The sequence below is a fragment of the Triticum urartu genome, chromosome 6 (genome assembly GCF_003073215.2).
Source record: "Triticum urartu cultivar G1812 chromosome 6, Tu2.1, whole genome shotgun sequence".
In the NCBI taxonomy this organism is placed as follows: Eukaryota; Viridiplantae; Streptophyta; class Magnoliopsida; order Poales; family Poaceae; genus Triticum; species Triticum urartu.
The window spans coordinates 351,307,240-351,314,288 of NC_053027.1; positions in this window are offsets into that span (position 1 = coordinate 351,307,240).

The window sequence follows — 7,049 nt, forward strand, 5'->3', positions numbered from 1 at the left end:
GCCACTTTTACCTGCTCCATCATGACTCCAGCCTGGCGTACAGCCTCCTTCGCAGCAGCCGCTTGGTCCTCAGGGACGGGGTACGCAGCAAAAAGCGAAGACGGATCTGCAGTCGACGCTGAAGGCTGCACACTCGACAAAGGAACAGCGAAAGTCACGGAAGCCCGAGTGGGTTCGCCATCATCCCGAACTGCAGCCTCAGGCGCGGGAGTGGATTGCGGAGCCTTGCCAACCAACACCTTCTTCTTCCTCTTCACCCTCAATGGTGTGTTGTCGTCGTCGTACGGGAGGTCGATAACATGAGGAGGATCTGCAAGGAAAACATTCAATCGACCAACGCTTCAGTCGACTCGTAAGCAGGACAACAGTGATCGTACCAGGGTTGGAGGTGACAGCGTCCTCCATCTCTTGGTCGTCGTTCCTGGCGGAGACCTCAGAAGTTGCACCACTGCAAATCTCGAAAGTTAGTCAGTTGGCCCAGTGAATCGACCAAGGATCCGTCCACAATCGACAAAGGAAAGCAAGTGTTGTTGTTACCCCGAAATGGTGGGAACAGCTATCTTCATTTTCGGCAAGGCCTTGGGCGGCTTAGATGGCGCCGTTCGTGGGTGCTTGGGAGCCTTCCCGGTCGGCGGAGGAGAAGAAGTCCGAGGGCGTTTCGACGACTGCCCAACAGGAGCGGCCGCCTTGCCACGTTCCTGCGCTGGATCGTGGGCGAGCTTGGACCATCCCTCTGGGCAGGAGGGTTCAGCCTCCTCCTCCTCCTCACTGGAGAAGATGTCGTCGCCCTCCTCTCCCTCACCGTCGGACTCCCACTCGACCTGGTCGTCCCCGCTCTCGCCTCCGCTCCCCTCACCTTCCTCGGTCGGCCCTTGTGCCCCGTTGGGCGTTGAGTACATCTCAGTGGTAGCCTGGAGGACAACGGACAGGATGAAAGTCAGTCGACTTACACAAAGAAGACTAATACAGAAGGCCAGATATCCGACACAAAGACATACCTGATCCATTTCATATGAGTTGTCGAGTGGAATCACCCTTCTGGCTCCTCGGGGGTTGTCTTTGTTCCCCGTGATGCTTGACAGCCACCCCTCCAGCATCTCATTGGTGACCTCCTCTGGGTGGATCCAAGTGGTGTCGTCAAGGCCAGAATACAGCCACATCGGATGGTCTCGCGCCTGGAGCGGTTGGATGCGCCTCTGGAGAAAGACCTCTAACAGGTCCATCCCAGTCACCCCCTCACGGACAAGTTCAACCACTCGACCCGCCAATACCTTGACTTGGGCACTTTCCTCCGGCGTGACCTTCAGAGAGATAGGCTTCTCGGCTCGGTCGAGTGAAAAAGGAGGAAGACCGGTCGACTGCCCGGGGGTCGCCTGGTCCTGGCAGTAGAACCAGGTCGACTGCCAGCCGCGGACCGACTCCGGGAAGGTGATAGAGGGGAAACAGCTCTTCCCCCTCGTCTGGATCGCCAGACCCCCGCACAACTGGATGACTTGCGTCTTCTCGTCACTCGACTTGGCCTTCTTCACCGACTGGGAGCGGCAAGTAAAGATATGCTTCAAAAGCCCCCAATGCGGACGGCAACCCAGGAAGGCCTCGCACATGGAAATGAACGCGGCAAGGTAGACTATGGAATTGGGGGTAAAGTGATGGAGCTGCGCTCCGAAGAAATTCAAGAAGCTCTAGAAGAATGGATGGGAAGGCAGAGAAAACCCTCGGTCGATGTGGGTGGCGAGGAGCACGCACTCACCGTCGCGGGGTTGCGGCTCAATCTCCCTCCCTGGGAGACGCGCGGCCTCGTGGGGAATGGCTCCTCCCTCGACCATGTCGTTGAGATCTTCCTGCCGGAGCACCGAGGGCATCCAATCGCCCTGAATCCAACCCTTGGGCAGGGTGGTCCGGGAGGAAGATCCACCTCGCGAAGACTTCTTTCCTTTCCTCGCCGCCGCCGCCTTCTTCGCGCGCTCCAAAGCAGTGGTCTTGCCCTTCACCATCGTCGCCGGCGAGGTCTCGCCCGAGCTAACGGCGCTAGGGTACGGCCGAGGGTCGCAGGAGAGCTGGCGAAGGGAGAGAGGAAGAAAGAAAGAAGGAAGCAGAAGAGAAGCGCGCGGCTTGGAAATCCCGAGCCGGCAACTTATAAGGGGCTGCTCCCGAGTGACTGACCGGTAGCCCAGGCAGCCCAGTCAAATCCCGCAACAGACGCGCGCGCAGTACGTGGCGAAAAAGGCGACGCGAGGATCGAGGAGTTTCCGCTTTTTCACTTCCGATTACTGCGGCTACTCCCGTCCCGCGCGCTTCCCAAAATCCAAATCCCGTGAGATCCGCGGGCCGCAGAACCGCTTGCCAAAAACAGAGTATCCCGCTCGTACCAACACTCGGCATGTCGCAAGCAAGGATATTCACTCGACGAAGGGCCTGGAATGGATCAAGGCGACTGAAAGAGGTTGGTGACGTCGTCCACGACAACTGACCCTAAGCGAGGCACTCTTACAACCTCGAAGAACCGGTCGGAAAGGATCCCCAACTCTTCCCCCACTCTAACCTCGATCCATTCGGGGGCTAATGATGAAGCTATGTACCTGGGGTAGGAGCACAGACCCGTCCCAAAGAGTCCTACCCAAGGACATCCCTAGAATAAATCACCCATCAATCGACTTGAAGGTACCACTCGACGGGTTCAAGACACTCGACCAAGAAGCTACCACTCGACCATGAAGCTATTCACTCGACTGCCAGGAGATCTACAGTCACTCCGTAGGCAAACGGTCAGCTGTTAAGTAGTCTTCGTGGTCATTACAGCACTTTATTAGAGGCGTTACCAGTAACGCCCCATCGTAAATGTACTTTAAAACCCTGCATTACTGAGGGCAGGAGGGGCTCGGCGAACTCTATATAAGCCACCCCCCTCCTCAGTAGGAAGGGTTCGCACCCCTGTAATCTATACACGCATAATCCAGTCGACCGCCTCCGGGCTCCGAGACGTAGGGCTATTACTTCCTCCAAGAAGGGCCTGAACTCGTAAACCTCGCGTGTAACAACTTCCCAATAGCTAGGATCTAGCCTCTCCATACTCACCCCCCTACATCACTGTCAGAGTTAGAACCACGACATGGACCAAAAGTTTAATGCTATGGTTAGAATTTATTCTTAATACTTTTCTCGTAGTTGTTGATGCTTGCGGGAGGGTTAATCATAAGTAGGAGGTTTGTTCAAGTAAGAACAACACCTATGCACCCGGCCACCCACATATCAAATTATCAAAGTAGTGCACACAAATCAAACCAACATGATGAAAGTGACTAGATGAAATTCCCGTGTACCCTCAAGAACGCTTTGCTTATCATAAGAGACCGTTTCGGCCTGTCCTTTGCCTCAAAGGGATTAGGCTACCTTGATGCACTTTTGTTGCTATTATCGATACTTGCTCGTTTCAAATTATCTTGCTATCAAACTAGTCGCTACTTACAATTTCAGCACTTGCAGAAAATACCTTACTAAAAACCACTTGTCATTTCCTTCTGCTCCTCGTTGGGTTCGACACTCTTACTTATCGAAAAGAGCTACAATTGATCCCCTATACTTGTGGGTCATCAGTCATCGTCTTCTATCTTTCGGGAACGAACACCGGTCATGTCATCATCGCCCATGGTGATATTTTAGCATGGTGGCGCCATGCATCACTTCAGGTATCACGCTCACAGCAGGTGAAATGATGAATCACCCTTGGTGGCAGACACATCTTCACCTCCCAGGTTGCATGAGCGTAATGTGCACATCGGCCCTGCAGAGGTAGGTTCGATGCATCATGCAAGAGGCAGTCGAACCATGGTGCCTTCTTGGGTAAGGAAACACAACCATTGTCAAAGGTTTCGTTCCTTGGTCTTGAGATTTTGATGGGTCTGGCCAAGGAGAGTTCTTCTTGTGGCGTGTGCATAGTTTGACCTCATGGAGCAAGCGTTCACGACACCGACAGTGGCCCATGGTCCTAGGCCCGATGAGTGTCCTTCACGTTTGTCAGGGCAAGGACGTATGCAAACGCGCGTGCCACGGTCGCTGGTCATTTTCATGTTAAGTCCAATCAATGAGTAGTGGGTGAGTTTCAGCACAAGTGAGGAGCCAGCCCCTATGTCCTATGCGCTGTTTTCCTGGCGAAGGGCTCGGTTCAACCCACTTGCGCCACCCACTGGCTAATTGGTCAATTCGGTACTTGATGACTCTGACACGTGGTGTGAGAATCCCGTTAGGGGCAGTAATCAAATCTTTTGACCCTTGTCGCCACTGGTTTGAACATGTGATGTCCTGCGAGTTGTCAATCCACCTTCAATTTTCCTCAGAGTTTATGCTGGCACAGGAGCAATTAAGCTTCACGCCATTAAAGCGCCACTTCTCGATTTAGCACATCCAGCAAGCACTTGAGTTCACATCACGAAACCCAAGCGGTCATCGCTCTCCTTGATTGCTTGGCGTCGATTGGGGAGGACACCTCACCTCGATCTCTAGTCTATAAAAGGCTGGGGATTGGACTCGGCCCCTCCTTATCCATCCTCTTCCTCTTGCCTCCATTATCTTGCAACCGCCCAAACCCTCGAGCCTTTCAGCCCATGAGCCCTTCTTCGTCGCCGTCGCCGTCACCTCCCACCTTCCTCCACCATGTCTCATGAGGTCAACGGCTACGAGTGCGAGCAGATGCACACCAACCTCGCCGTCAAGGATGCCAAAATCCGTGATCTCTGGGGCGTCCTCAGTGGCACTGCTATTCGATTGGAGAGCGAGACCACGGAGCTCCTTGGTCAGGTGGAGATGGAGCGGATTGATAAGTCTCAAACGTATCTATAATTTTGGATTGTTCCATGCTATTATATTATCTGTTTTGGATGTTTAATGGGTTTAATATACCTTTTATATTATTTTTGGGACTAACCTACTAACCAAAGGCCCAGTGCAAATTGCTGTTTTTGCCTATTTGAGTGTTTCGCAGAAAAGGAATATAGAACGGAATGAAATCTTTTCGCTCGTTAGTCGGAATCAGGCGATTCAAGCACCTAGAGTTTCATCTCAAAACCCTCTTTCCGTTTAACCAACTCAAACAAGTTTTCTCTACTATAAAATTTGACCTAGTTTCAGATTAGTAAACAAAGCTTCTTTCTTTCGCCGTTTGAGTTTCGTTGCTCCGTTTGATTTGATTCTTTTTGCGAACCGGAGTTCTTAATTTGAACTTTCTGGTCAACCTCTTTTATTTGAGTTTTGCTTGTGCATCGTTGCATGTTACTTATGTATGCTATTGTTTGCTTGAGATAGAACACCCGGAGTGCGAAGCGTGCTACTACGAGTCCCTAGGTTTCGCAGATCGTCAGCAAGGCAAGTAACACTTTGATCATACCCCTTTATCACCCAGTTATTATGCATTAGTTCCAATCCTCAAACATTGCATGATTAGGATGTCATTAACTTGTGGGTTGGAAGTAGTTGATGAGGTAGAACCTATTGCCCTGTTACATTCAAACCCTTGGGAGTTACTTATACGAATTGCTTATACTGCTATGCTATGCTCGTAGACGTGGTTTGGGTTTGAGTGAAATCCATGACAGATTTGAGATTGTTAAATTAACGGTTCAACTTAAGGTGGCAACTTAATCAAACAACTGGGTGGATTGAGGCACCTGGAGTATCGAGTGTTGCCTGTATTTTTGGAAATCCCGGAGTACCCGTGTGATCTTCCTATGGACCGCCACCCAGGATCAAAGGGAACTGAGATGATTCATGCTAGAAACTTCCGTGTGCAGCCACAAGCTATTATGGGCTCTAGCCTAGTTGAGTAAGTTACGTGAAGCTCTTGAAGAGGCAGATCAGCAGGTAGTGGGATGTAGGTTTGGTATGGTCTGTCCGGAGTAGAGAGTTAATGTTTTTGAAAGACTGTGTCTCGGTCATCCGTTTCTCAAACACCCTGTAGTGCGAGAAATCCACGGAGGAGACCGAGTCTTGTGGGGAAAAGTGCGCAAACCTATGTAGAGTGTACAATCTAATCATGGTTAGCCGTGTCCCCGGTTATGGACAATTCTTGAGTATCTAGTACTTGGGTTATCACACGTATCTCATCATGTTTAATTAATATTGTTGGGTTGTTAATCACTTTAATTGGGATTGAGTTGGAGGAACCTTCTCAATGATGTTTCAACTACCATGATAGTAAAATTAAAATCTATTCCTTTGTTGTAGGGAAAAATTGGCTTTTCGCAAAAACTATAAACCATAGAGCTTTCCACCAGCCATATATGCATATAGTGATAGCATTATTATGTTCTTGCTCTACTGTGTTATGTTTCCAGCATATTCCATGTGCTGACCCGGTTTCGGGATGCAACATATTATGTTGCAGACTTTTCAGACGAGGAGTAAGGTTCGTTAGGTCGTTGCCGTGCAGCTCAGATATGCCGTTGGAGTTGATGGACTCACTTTATCTTCCAAGCCTTCCGCTGTTATCGTCTAGATGGCCTTAAGCCATATTATTGTAATAAGTTCTATCTTGAGACATTCGATGTAATAAGTGTGTGATTGCTACTCTGTTATAAATCCTTCGAGTACTGTGTGTGTCAGCATTACCGATCCAGGGATGACACTGAAGCACAGAGACTTGACCATCTGAGGTCGGGTCGCTACAAGATGGTATCAGAGCACATGCTGAGTGTAGGACACGACCACTAAGATAAACCCTAGGTCACACTTCTCTTCTCATTTCTGACTCCTCTCCATTTTCTACTCTTTAGGATGATGGAGATGAAGAACAAGTTTGCACAACCGGATGAAGACACACCTTTTGGACGCCACTTGAAGGAAGTCACTAGGTACATAAACATTGGAATACCAAGCTTCACCGGGACGTACAACGCCACTTTACCTGAAGAGGAGCGCTGGATGATTCAAGTACAAGTTCCAGGAAGGACATTCTCGCCAACTTCTAAACCCATAGAGTTTTCTTTCGAAGCACCCACCTAGAGTCTAGGCAAGAGCATGGCAGCCCACATTACCATTGGACGCATTGGAGAAGTTTA